The sequence below is a fragment of the Symphalangus syndactylus genome, chromosome 13 (genome assembly GCF_028878055.3).
Source record: "Symphalangus syndactylus isolate Jambi chromosome 13, NHGRI_mSymSyn1-v2.1_pri, whole genome shotgun sequence".
Taxonomy (NCBI): Eukaryota; Metazoa; Chordata; class Mammalia; order Primates; family Hylobatidae; genus Symphalangus; species Symphalangus syndactylus.
The window spans coordinates 86915818-86930266 of NC_072435.2; the positions used below are offsets into that span (position 1 = coordinate 86915818).

General features: G+C 35.8%; 1 long non-coding RNA gene across 1 annotated transcript in view; it reads left to right on the top strand.

Moving 5' to 3' along the window:
* Window positions 1–14158, top strand: part of LOC134732155 (uncharacterized) — a 114860-nt gene extending 100702 nt beyond the window's left edge. Inside the window, exon 4 of the long non-coding RNA XR_010115037.1 lies at window positions 13923–14158. This is a non-coding gene — a long non-coding RNA (uncharacterized lncRNA). The remainder of the gene's footprint in view (window positions 1–13922) is intronic.
* Window positions 14159–14449: the final 291 nt, after the last annotated feature.

A 14449-nucleotide genomic window follows, 5' to 3' on the forward strand; every position in this document is an offset into this window, starting at 1 on the left:
TCGGAGAACTGTCTAAAGAGATAAGAGGTGTACCAAGGACAAAATGATGAAAAGAAAGCAGCACATAAAGACTGGAGTTTGGATCTTATTATAAACCCTTTGAAGAGTTGTAGACTGGAGGAACGGTGTTTATCTGAGTTACACTTTGAAACGATGTCTCAGTGGAGAATGAACTGAAGGGGTCAGGTGTTGGGGGCAAGTGTGGAATCATCCAAGTGGAATACTGTTCATTGCAAAGATTTTGCCATCACTCAGAAAAGATCGTGAAGGATTAGATTGAAGAGATAATCACCAGGCTTGGAAGAGGGATTCCACTTAATGTTGTCATAAATCACACATATAGACTCTTTCTTTCATAATTTATAGTACAGAAATTTTTCTCTAGGGTATTTCCAAATCCAAATAATGCAGAATTTTATCACAATAACAGCAGGAGGAGGGCAAGATGGGGAAAGGAAGAGGAAGGTGGAAATTTCGGTAACTGGTTAGAAAGTAAAAAAAATTGACCTGATGTTTTTAATAAATTAGTAGATCACAGGAAATTGGGCTTTAAAGTTTTACGTGCTTAAAATATTTCTAAAGATTATCCAAAGTCACATTCAAAGCCTGGTAATCATTTTTTTTCCCAATGATAGATCACAAGAATTCAGTTAGCATTTTTTGTTTTGCCAAAGACATAAATGTTGAAACTATACTGTGAATCCTGCTTAGTTCAAAATTAATTTATTACAATCAGAATAAGTGTTAGACTCTAACAATTGGAGGCTCATTAACATGTATTCTTCTTTATTACATGGACAGTGTTCTACAACAAAAAAAATGTAAATATGGCATATATTTAAATGTGAGCATTTTCCTCTACATATCAACCTCTCAGACTAATAGTAAAAAATAACAATTTGCACAGAAAAGTAAACCTGAGAAATTTTCTTCAGAATTAATTAACTCCAACATGCAAAATTTAATACATGCTTTCAAATAAAATTCCCAGCTCTAATTAGTCCCAGAGAGAGAGAGAGAGAGATTACAATGGAGTGGAATAAAATTTTCTTTTCTCACTCGTTGTTTTTGTCTATCTTTCTATTTTCATCCCCTGGGAAAGCTGAATTTAAAAATTAGAAAACAAATAATATAATCACACATGTAGAACATCAGTGATATCACAAACTTTAAAAGAATTTGAGTTTTACACAATCAAATCAACATCCTTAATCTTTCAGCTAGTTAGTCTACTTTCCATTAGACCACAAATATGGGGATCCCTAATGTTTGAGAGTATTAATGTTACATTGGCCATTGAAGAGAACTTTTGTTTTTAATGCCTAAGATTCTGACCAGTTTTAGTGAAATTCTTAACAAAGTTAAGTTTGCCCTGTTCTGAATTGAAGATTAGTTTAGGCAAACATATTATTCATAGAAAGCAATTTTTGTATTAAGATAGTAGGCATTGACTAAAATGACTAAATTCCCTTTACTCCTTTGAGAAGGAATTGTCTTATCTCCATATTTAATTGACAACAACAAACAAACAAACAAACAAAAATTATGGCCATATTACGCTTCTCAGGAATAATGGCTGAGTGGCAGGAGTAGTAAGAGTGGTAGTAATAGCTTAGGGTTTTTCTACCTCAGCCCAAATGACATTTTGGGCCAGATACTTCTTTGTTGTGAGAGATGCCTTGTGCATTGTAGGATATTTAGCAGAATCTATGGCCCATATCCAGTAGATTCCCCCCAAGTTGTGACAATCAAAAATGACTCCAGAAATGAACCAATTTTGCTCCCCTGGTAGAGCAAAATTAATGCCTCATTGGGAACCACTAATCCTAGCTCATATTTGTTCAGAACTGACTATGTCCTAAGTGAAGTGTGGCAGTATATGCAATACTCAAAATATTGTTTTGATCTAAAGGCACTTAAAAAACAGCAGGTATAAGAAGGGCCCCTATGACCTCCCCTGCTTTTCCTGAAAACAAACAAAAAAACAAACAAGCAAAAAACCCATATGGAAGATGTTCTCTTTATACCAGGAGAGTCACATTCTTGTCATACAAGGACTAGAAATTGAGGCTGAGAGAAGTCTGTGCAAACCAGACTTTCCAGTCACTTCTCCACAATTAACTGCCCTAGTCCAAGTCCCCTTGCCTTGCAACATTTTCATAAGTTACTGCACTTTGTCCAACTCAGTATATAAGTGTTCAACTGTAACTGCTTATTTGGGTCTTCATTTTCTTATGGGAGCTCCTGTGCCATGTAAAACTTATATTAAATAATTCTGTATGCTTTTCTCTTGTTAATAGGTCTCAGGTCACTTTAACTTACAGGCCTACCCAAAAACCCTAGGAGGATAGAGGTAAAATTTTGCCCATGCTACATAAGTAAAGTTTAAGCACATTTACAAGTATAAATTAACTTAATCCTCAAAATCTTTTTATAATGGAAATATTTTTATTAACTCCATTTTAAAAATTGTGGAAATTGGGGCACAGGAGTTAGGTTCCTGTGGCTACACAGCTGACACACATTTAGTAGAGCTGGGATTTAGACCCAGACAATCTGGTACACTTTGTAGAGGGAAGCTATAATCACTCATTCATTTAATACATGCAATTGATTGAGTTTAACATGTAGAATATGAAGAAGGAAAATAAGTTTGATAAAAGTGAATAAGTCTTGATTCTTGTCTTCAGCTTACTCATAGTTTAATAGCAAATGCTAGGAAGGGCTGTTGGTGTTTAAGTATGTAACAATAGGGTGTTAAGTCTTCCTCACTCTTCTGGCTCTTCATCCAACATAATTCCCTTCTTGGTCATTTTCCAGCCCCAGCTAAACTATCTGGCAGTAAATCCCTGAATAGATGCTACCTGATGGTTAAAACATGAGCTAAATGGCAGTCAAGAATACCATTCCCTGCTAGTAGTATTTGCCATTCAGTAAGAAAAGTATGTGGAATCAATGACTTTCACATTCTACAAGAATCAATCTTATATTTGTGGAATGAAGGGTAATATTTAGGCAGTACATTTACTGTATATCCTTGCAAAGAGAAATACTGAGATTTGTGAAATGAACTTTATAAATCTTTAGACTGAGTTTCACTTGTAGCACTACTCAAGCTAACTAGATAACTGGGAGCATTTAGGCATCTGTCTCAGGATGTACATTTAGAGGATAGGGTTAAATAATATGTAAAATCAAGTCCAATTCAAATACTCTATGAATCTCTGGATTATACACGTATAAGACATACTTACCTGGATTATCCCACAGCATTTATCTGGAAAAAAGTAGTTACATAAATGCTGGAGTTGGTTTTAGAATTTACAGATTGTGGAGAATTTGTTTTATGATTTAAAGATTCTAAAACGCTGTATGGCTATTTTTCAGTCTTCTTCTGTAGGCCAATAAGATCAATATAATTTGAGGACACTTAGTTAATGACAGCTCAATGTTAATTTTAACAGCTTCTGAGGGCATGTTACATAGTCTGTGGAGCAGTTTATATGCTTGGTATATTTTAGCACCGTACTTTAGAGCTATTTTGACAAGCAATTTGGTATCTCCCTTATGTTTTGAATGAGGAAACAACAGAGGAACAACTCCAGTGTGCTAGCTTGAGGTCAACTAGCAAAGGAGAGAGAAGAATGGAATCGAATTTACACACCAAGCACATTTTAAGAGTCATTGTTTTTCAAAAACAATAGGACAAAAAATTATTCTCTGGACTTTATTTTATCAAACTTATGAAGCAATTGATTTGCCAATTTAAATTCATTTTGTTAAGCCCATTAAAATGTATTATAACCATAATCAAAATAAGAAAAGACAACAATAAACCAGTCCATTTACTTTTTAATCAATTCTGTAGACAAATTAAACTTAAAATTCTCCATGAACTGCCATTTTAAGAGGCATATCCAAAGAACACGAAGAATAAAGACGATCTTCTAATTCGTTTCATTTCTCTTTCATGCACTGAAAACTTATATTTGAATAAAGGCAGACAAACAAAATATATCATGGGTCAGCAGGACATCTAATCTGTGGAAAATGCTATGGGAAAAAAAACTTTCTTTTTAAATGTGTAGAACTCAGTTTCTCAAGTATATTTAGATTGTGGCCAAAGTTATTGAATACCCTGCAATAATGGTTTTGAAAAAGGAAAAAGAGACTCTTTTTATTTAAAGTTTGGATAATGCTACCATTTCTGTTTTATTGTTTTCTAAGATGATTTTATCCTCAATTTGATATATTGCTTGTTAAAGTAAAATAATATGTAAGGCAATATTATTATGATTTATACCTCTTGATGTATCTATATTTGTGTACAAATATATATTTGTGTGTATATACACGTTTTATGACAAAATGTTTTTGTCTTGATAATAACTTTTCAGAACTCCAATATAATAGCTACTTAATATGAAAAAGACATGCATATTAGTTTCTTGTGCTTGCTGTAACAAATTACCACAAATTTCACGAATTAAAACAGCATGAGATTATCACCTTACCTTTCTGGAGGTCAGAAGTCCAAAAATGGGTCCTACAGGAATAAAAGCAAGGAGTCAGGGGACTGTGTTTATTCTGGAGACTCTAGAGGTCCCAGCCCTTATCTTTTCCAGCTTCTCGAAACATCCTTTACTTTTTGGCTCCTGGTCCCTTGCAGGAATGCCACCTCTCTCTCCTCTGCTTCCCTTGTCACATTTCCTCTTCTGACTCTGACCCTTCCACCTTGCTCTTACAAAAAACCTCATGTATACCTACCTAACAAACCTGCACGTTCTGCACATGTACCCTGGAACTTAAAGTAAAATACAAAACGTTAAAAAAAAAAAAAAAAAAAAAGCGTTGGCCAGGCGCAGCGGCCTCATGCCTGTAATCCCAGTATCTGGGGAGGCTAAGGCGGGTGGATCATCTGAGGTCAGGAGTTTGGGACTAGCCTGGCCAACATGGCGAAACCCCGTCTGTACTAATAATACAAAATAATAAGCTGGGCATGGTGGCACACGCCTGTAATCCCAGCTACTCAGGAGGCTGAGGCAGGAGAATTGCTTGAACCTGGGAGGCAGAGGTGAGAACCGAGTTCGCACCATTGCACTCCAGCCTGGGAGACAAGACCAAAACTCTGTCTCCAAACAAAACAAACAAACAAAAAGAGTTAAGAAAAAACCTCGGCCGGGCGCGGTGGCTCACGCTTGTAATCCCAGCACTTTGGGAGGCCGAGGCGGGCGGATCACGAGGTCAGGAGATCGAGACCACGGTGAAAGCCCGTCTCTACTAAAAAATACAAAAAAGTAGCCGGGCGTGGTGGCGGGCGCCTGTAGTCCCAGCTACTCGGAGAGGCTGAGGCAGGAAAATGGCGTGAACCCGGGAGGCGGAGCTTGCAGTGAGCCGAGATTGTGCCACTGCACTCCAGCCTGGGTGACAGAGCAAGACTCCGTCTCAAAAAAAAAAAAAAAAGAAAAGAAAAAAAACCTCATCTGATTCCATTGGCCTACCCAGATATTCTAAAATAATCTTCCCATCTGAAGATCCTTAATCACATCTGCAAAGTGCCATGTACAGTAACATAGTGACAAGTGTGGGGGATTAGGACCTGAAAACCTTGGGGGAGACATATTATTTTGCCTACCACAAAACCTCTACCATACTATTTTCTATTTATTATGTGTGTTGGTGTGTAGGATTTGAAGACATATTTAACTGTGTATAGTTCATGCTGGAGAAGACAATATAAAACATAAAGTATGGTAATGAAAAAGATGTGTAAATATTCAATTAAGATTCGTTTATTTTTTCTAAATTTCTTCTGTGAAAAATGTTATATTGATCTAGAAAAGGTATCATCTCACACAGGATATACTGCAACCCTAAAATCTTCAAAGGCCATTATAAAAGTACCTTGCCAAATCTTAACATCTGGAAAAAAGTTATTCAAAGATTGGTATGAGATGTGTTGACAAAGAATTAAAATAATTTAGGGGGCAGATTCTTTCTATTTGGGAAACTTGTGCTCTAAGCTATATTATCGATATTGTGAGAGCTACTATGTTAATAATAAAGATCAATGATGAATTCTTACTATGTGCTAACAGCCATACTACACCCTTTACATGCATGCTTATTTTGTGCGATGTGCACTTTTATGATCCCACTTTGTAGATGCAGAAACTGAGGTTTCAGTTGCCTCAGCTATTACACAACTTTCTTGTTATTAAATAAATTGTGCTGGTATTCCAAGTCAGGTCTGTTTACAAGCATATGATAAAACAAAATTGCTTCAGTTAGTACAAAATGCTCATCATAAAAAGTACTGATATTTCCCAGTCGGGCGTGGTGGCTTACGTCTGTAATTCCAGCACTTTGGGAGGCTGAGGCAGGTGGATCACTTGAGGTCAGGAATTGGAGACCAGCCTGGCCAATATGGCGAAACCCCCTCTCTACTAAAAATACAAGAATTAGCCCAGTGTGGTGACAGGTGCCTGTAATGCCACCTACTCAAGAGGCTGAGGCAGGAGAATTTCTTGAACCCAGGAGGCGGAGGTTGCAGTGAGCTGAGATCACGCCACTACGCTCCAGCCTGGGCGATAGAGGGAGACTCCCTCTCAAAAAAAAAAAAAAAAAGAAAGAAAAAGAAAAGAAAAAAAGAAAGGAAAAAAAGTACCGATATTTCCCAACTGCTCAGTAACTATTGTTTTTCATGTACCTTTCATAATATCCCCGGGAAATTTAGATTATACTTTTCATCTTTTAAAGTAGAAACTTGTGGTCTGGCAATTTTATTTCAATCGTTCTCCCATTTTTTAACTTTCTAAGTAGTAGCATATAATGCATGGAAATAATGAACTAACCTTCAAGTCAGATCCTAATAACAAAAAATGTATTTTTTCTTTGAACCTATGGTAGATATTTTGATCTCTTCTTAAATTTTGAAACTGGTCAGATGTTCAAGAAAGACTATTGATTTTGGAGAAAGTACAGATTATATTTGTATCTATATTTTGCAAATTACTCTCTGTGGAAAATAATTAACTTCCCAGAGCCTTGGATTCCTTATCTTTAAAATGGGGAAAACAACACTGGCATCATGGATTGTCATAAACTCTCAAAAAAGCTAGATCCCTTCTCTAATGGAGTATTATTTTTACAACATTCTCAAAAGGTAGAACTCGCCTCTTTTCCTTGATTATTTTGCTATTTTTAAAGATATTCTGAAGCCTGTGGGGCTGGGTATGGAGGAAAGCTACGTTTTCTTTTATTGTGTTTAGTAAATAGTTTCCCAAATCCTATTTTTTTCTTTTTTTTTTTAAACAAACAAAAACACTATATTCTTGGTTGCTTTGAGCAGAGCTGGTTATTATTTCATTATAAATCAATAGAGCATTTTCACAATGACCAAATTACAATGGGATTCATTAGGAATATTCAAGTTTGCCACTGTTCTTTGCATTCTCTCTTTCTCCCTTCCAAGAGATGCCAACATATTTACTGTGAATAAAAAGCCAACATGTCTCTGATTAGTCGAGCCCAATACTACGAAGAATGTATAAAAGACCAATAATAAATAACCTTTTTAAAATGCTGCTTTTTTGAGGTAATGCAGCTTCATGTTTTAACAAACCCAACCTGGAGTAATAAAGGTCTCTTCTGACACCCAAGACTAGCAATAACTTGATTCCATTGAGGTCCAACTCTAAGTGAGTGTCAAGGCAGGAAGGACAATGTTCATAGCAGTAGTTTTAGAAATATTTTATTTAATTTTGAAACCCTTCTAGACACATTTACTTCATCTCCCATTTGCTTGGTGTGGAAAACCAATTACTTCGTGGTGATGATGCAGTCAAATCTGTAAACAGTTATTACATTTCAATTAGAGCTGCATGAAACTATATATATTTGGCTTGCAGGAAATTAATGCAAATCTTTTTTGATATTTCAATACACAAGGGGTCATACCCCTACACATTTGGCTTTCAATGTAACATTCAGAGCCATTCAAATATCAAAGACTATTTTCCCAGTATAAAACATCTGGCCTGGAGTTAAAATCTTCTATAGCATTCATCTGTATTTAAACTCCCCCCTACAAACTACACCAGAAACTTTGCCAAAAGAAGTCAACTTAGATCGCCTTTTTACTATAAAAGAAAATTTCTGGTGAATCTTTTACTATAAAACATAAACTTGATCACATTCATGGTCTTGGTTGAACACTCATAAATCACTGAAACACAAACAAGAGTTTTTCATCACTGATAACAGGAATGACAGTGAGATGGAAGGATGAGAATAAGGAAACAAATACTTACTGAACACTTTCTATGTTCTAGTCACTATTCTTGTATTATCTTACTAAATTCTTGCATTAGCACTGTGAGGCTATGTGCCACCATTCTCCATCTAAGAACATTCAGATTCAGATTAAGAAACTTGTCTGGATCACATAGGTAGGTGGTGGTACTGGGAATGAAGCCAGATCTCTCTACTTCCAAAGCCTATGATGATTATCCTGTCTCCCATTGTGCATAGACTTGAGGAATATAGTTAATGTTTATAATTACAGTTGACCATTGAACAACATGGGTTTGAACTGTGTTGGTCCAATTATATGTGGATTTTCTTCAGCCTCTGCCATCTCTGAAACAGCAGGACCAACCCCTCCTCCTCATTCCCAGACTACTGAACATGAAGACCATAAGGATAAAGACCTTTATGATGATTCATTTCCACTTAATGAATAGTAAACATATTATCTCTTCCTTATGATTTTCCTAAGAAAATTTTATTTTTTCTAGCTTACTTCATTGTGAGAATACAATATATAATACATACAACGTACAAAATATGTATTGACTGCTTATGTTATAGGTAAGGCTTCTGGTCAACAGTAGGCTATTAGTAGCTAAGTTTAGGGGGAAGCAAAAGGTATACATAGGTTTTCTTGATTTTTCCATTGACCACTGCTTATCATAAATGCCTTTCAGAAGAACTGGGTTGGCCTAGTACCTCTGATCCTCTTTAAAATCTCCATGTTACTTGAGGAAAAATGGAGGCTACAAAAGTCAAATGATAAAGGAATTATTCTCTTCATTCCCAAGATGTGTTACATATGGTGGCAGTGGGGGCGGGGAAGGAGAGCAAGCGTGCAGGCTGAATTTATTGAGGAGGACTTCACACTTCCATCAGTTACCATGAAAAATAACATATGGACTGAACATTTATTCCAAGGAACAGATTTGTTTCTAGTTACTCTCCAGCAGTTGAAAGAGAAAGAAAAAAAAAAAACATTTTAAAAGCCATCTGAAAATACTCACCAAATGAGAGAAATAAGGTTGATCCTTTTTAAGACTGCAGAACTAACATTTAAAAAAATGAGTCATAACGATTCAATTTAAATGTATTGACTGAGCTACTATTATCATGAATCGACTTCTCCACTAGGGATGATGTGGTGCCTTTTCTCAAAAGCTTAAGCTCTAATTTTTTGGAGAAAAAGTGTCTTGTGTTTTTTTTTACTGTTTTCAAATTATTTCCTTTCATTTATTTTCATCATTATCTTATACTTTGTCAGCCTTTCCAGTACGATGACAAAAATACCCCCAAAATTTATATAAGCAAATGGGGACATCTTCCTGTACCCCATCATTTGTTTGTAATCAATCATTTGCTTCACGTCACCCCAGCTACTCCTTTGAGTCTGGAACAATTCATAACTTTAGGCATTGTGAAATTCCTCAGGCTCAGTAAAAAAGCATTGTCAAGAAACCAAAATTAAAAAGTTAAGTTTAAAATTGTTTCTACCCTTCAGGCTCCTGACATATAAAAGTATTAACGGCATATGTCTATGTTAGATTTTTAAACCACAGGAGAGTTAAATAGGATGAGCTTTTTCAAAATACAGGGGTTTTTGAAAATAGAAAGCAAAAGAGGATAAGAGAGAAAGCCTATAATTGCCTTCAAAAAAATACATGAACTTTTCTCATGCACCCAGGCAAACTAATCTTATAAATGGGCCTTCCTTTTATGTGAGCCGTCACTTCTTTTAAAGCCAAGTTGAAGATTCTTCACCTACAAGAAGCAGTCTCTGACAAACTCATTCCTTCTCCCCATTAAGACTTTCTCTTTTTTCCAATCATTGTCAGTGTGTGTAGTTGAGGTTCTGTCTTGCTTTGTAATTGCTCCTTTAAATAGCTATTTATCTGACCTTCTGGGGGAAAAAAAAAAAAATCTTTTGGAAATTTTTTTCAGTGAGGGTTGGTCATAGAAAAAGAGGTTGCAAAATTTAGACCTCCATAGTCTGAAAAGACAAATGCTCATCAAAACATAAAGTAGGTTTAGAATGAATGTGAAATTATCATCAAATCCTGTTGTTAAGAAAAATAAAGGAAGTATTCTTTTAAATTGCAGTAATGAGGAGAGATAAAAATTACATTTTTAAGATACAAATAAATTTAGATTTGGGTGATCCAATATGCAGTTTCATGTGCTGGTGGATATTTTGAAAACATTCTCTCATCTTGAGATTGCTTTTTTCCCAGGTATGCCAACCTTCCTAGTCAAATTTTATTCCTTATACCACCTTAAGATGGATCATGGCTCTGATAGACTGAGGTTGCATTCCTATCTTCAGTCTTAGAGAGACATCTGTTTACTAGAGCCTCATATTTTCCCCAGTTTCATTGAACCTTACATCATGCAAATCATATATAGACATCCCAAACCTAACATGTCCGAAACTGAAGTATTTATCCTCCACCCTAAATCTTTTTCTACCATAATGGCAACTTCCTCTTTCCAGTTGCTTATACTAAAATGTTGGAAGTCTTGATTGACTTCTCTCTTTTTCTCAGACCACTTATTCCATGGCTAAGAGAATCCTCTTGGCTCAACTTATAAATGTTTCTAATATCTGATAACCTTTCCCTACTGCGAGACTTACTATGCAGGTCCAAGCCGCCACTGAATCTCACTGAGCCACCTTCTAACTGTGCTTTCAGCTTCAGCCCTGGGCCTTTCTATTTTCCATATGGTGGGCAGAGTGGTCCTTTTGAAATGTAAGCTATATCAGGTCACTCCTCTGCTCAAAACATTCTACTGCATCCCTCCCCACTAAGAGAAAAAGCCAAACCCCTTAGAATGGCCTAACAGTTCTACATGATCTATCCTACCATCTATAACTCTCCACTCCTCATCGTCTCCTGCTTTCACAGGCTCACTTGGCTCCGGTTCACTGGTCTTCTATTTGTTCTTCAAATACAACATGTACAGTCCTGGCTCAGAATTTTTGAATTGGCTTTTCTTCATTCTCCTTAATGGGCTTCACCCATATACGCATGTAGGCCCTTTCCAAATCTCCTCTATATATTTGATCAATTGTCACCCTGCCAGACAGGACTATCTCCACTACTCTGTTGAAAATTATAACTACTCCATCTCTTTTCATCCCCTTCCTTGCTTTATTTTTCCACATCACCTTCTAATAAACCACAGAATTATTGTATTTTAATTTTTGTTTTTCTTCTACGCTAGACAATAAACTCCAAAAAATAGGACTTCTGTCTATTTTTTTCCACCACTGTATCCAAGCATCTAGAATTGGGCCTACTACATCATAATGATAAATATTAGTAGAGTGATGGATTTCAATGCTATATACTTGCTGAGGAAAATCTTTTGAAGGGTCTCATTCCAAATATCAAAATCCTGCCAAAAACAAGAACTTAAGCTAAAAACATACATAAAAGATCATAGTAATTCTACTGCCTAGACACAGCTCATTAAATATGCACCTAATTTATCTATTGCCATGATGAAATTAATATAAGAGGAGGATAAAAATGAGAAGAAATATATGGAAGGAAAGATAAAAAGAGGGTCCCAGAAAGAGAAAGAGTCCATAGCTACTTAAACTAATTTAAATAAATTAGGATATGATTTAAAGTCTACTGACCTAATTTCTCATATTAGCTCTTCTTCTTTGTTGCGTGACATATAATTTGCAATTTTATTACTTTCTCTGTAAAATGAGGCTCGTAAAACCTAACTCTATAAAGCTTCCGTGAGAACAAGACGAAATGAGAAATAATAAGTGCCTAATATGGTGTCTGACATATAGAAGACACTCAAAAATAGAAGTTGTACCTGGTTTCCTATATGTGTTTATGTTTCCCAGGTTTCTCTGCAGAGAGGGCCTAGAAGCTGCAACACTCCAGGGCCAATGAATACAACTAATGCTCGGATCTTAATTTCCAATATCATTCTCCAAACAAACAAACAAACAAACAGCTCCTTGAAAAAAATACTAATTCTGGACTTGGGCAAAAAAAAAAAAAAAATCAAGATAAGCTTAGAATATTTTGTGGGGTCAGAAAGCAAGAAGTTGTTAAAATTAAAAAAAAATGAAAAAAAGCAGCAGCAGCAGACAGGTAGATGAGGGGAGGGGGGATGGTCATAAAAATATAGGCAGCAACCTGAAAGACTTTTCATTAGCTACCTGGATCAATTTGAATATTAACACAAATAATGACAGTATTGATTATAACCAAAAATATAAAACACATACTCATGAGCCTATGTTGATATATAAACAAATGATTGACTAGGTAACTAAACGGAGGAGAATGGAGAGACTTTTCTAACAGACCAATTCCTGTGAATGGATGCAGAAGGAATGAGGGGACTAGAAACTCACTGTTAGGATACCACAGCAAGGTCTACTGATGGATGTTAAAATTAGTGGGCAAACCTTTAAAAAGAAACAGGATATTTGCATATCTTCAAGATATCTCACCCAAAATGTTTACTAATGACTATGACGGCTTTAACTTACATTTACAAAGTCTTTGGGGCTTCTCCCTCCAGCAGGTAGAGTTTAATTCTTCTCCCACTTGAGTGGGATTTAATGACTCACTTTAAAAATATAATTTTGAAATGAAAAACCAGTGACTTCACAGTAGAGAAACCTGCCAGCACCATTACCAAGTAATCATGGTTAACATTACCAGTAACAATAATGCATATTGCTATCATAAAAAGGGCACATCAATTCTATGGTTTTGTTCCCCAAAGTCCAATACCCTAAGTCTAATTAAGAGACAATATCAGACAAACTCAGATTGAGGAGCTTTCTACAAAATATCTGACCAGTACTCTTCATAAGACTCAGGTCATGAGTGTCAAGAAGAGATTGAAGAACAGTCACAGATCAGAAGAAATTAAGGAGATATGGTGACAAAATGCAATGTGGTATCTCAGATTGGAATCTAGAACAGGAAAAGGATGTTAATGAAAACACTGGGGAAATCTGAATAAAGCCTATAGTTTAGTTCATTGTATTGTATCAATGTTATTTTCTTAGTTTTCACACCTCTAGGAAGGTTATGTAAGATGTAAACAACAGGAAAATCTGGGTAAAGGCAGAAGAGAATTATTTTTATTATCTTTGCAATCTTATTTAAAGTTAATGCCATTTAAACTATTTTAAGAAGTTAGAAAAAAATAAAGTTGTGATCAAATGAGATAATGCCTGTGAAAATATTTATAAATAGTATAAGGTTATTATTATAAGCTAGGCACTATTTTTATGTAAATAATAATGGAAAGAAGTATTTGAGAAAGTGATACTGTGCTTAAAGTAGTCAACAACTGTATAATTTGAATTGACCAGCCCATTTAGCCAAATCAAACAACTATCCTAAATGTAGACATGGCGTAAGTTTAAGTGACAACAATTGTGAGGCCAGCTTCCAAGATAGCTCTGGAAGATCCTCAATTCTTGGTCGTTATACCTTGTAGAATCTTCCCTCACACTTAGCAGGGTCAACCTCTATAATTAATAGAACAATGAGGAAATGACTTACTTACTATTGTGTGACTTCCAAGGCTAGTTCATTAAGGACATTCTAATTTTCATTTTGCAGTCCTGGATTGATCATTCTGGAATAAGTCAGCCACCATATTGTGAGGACATACAAGCAGGCCATAGAGGGATCTACTGGGGAGAAATTGAAGCCTCCTGCCAACTACCAGCATCATGTGAGTAAGCCTTCTGGGAAGCAGATCCTCCAGGCCAAGCCAAGTTGTGAGGAGATGTAGCCTCAGCTGACATCTTGACTGTAACCTCATGAGAGATCCTGAGCCAGAATCATCCAGCTACACCACAACCGAATTCTTGACCCAAAGAAAATGTGAAACAAATTCTTACTGTTTTAAGCCATGAAGCTATTGGGTAATTCTTATGTTCCAGTAGATAACTAATACAACAGTCTTTGAAAAATAAGCAATAAACATTTGTGTAGGAGACCAGGGCCTAAAGCCATTAGTCTCAAAATAGAAGCAAATGATATTCTGTCATGAGCCTGATGAGAAATGTAGTAGACTCTTTGTTTTCTTTCTTTCCTATTCTTTGTTTTATTTTTATAATAGTCCAGGTTTACGTATATTTAGA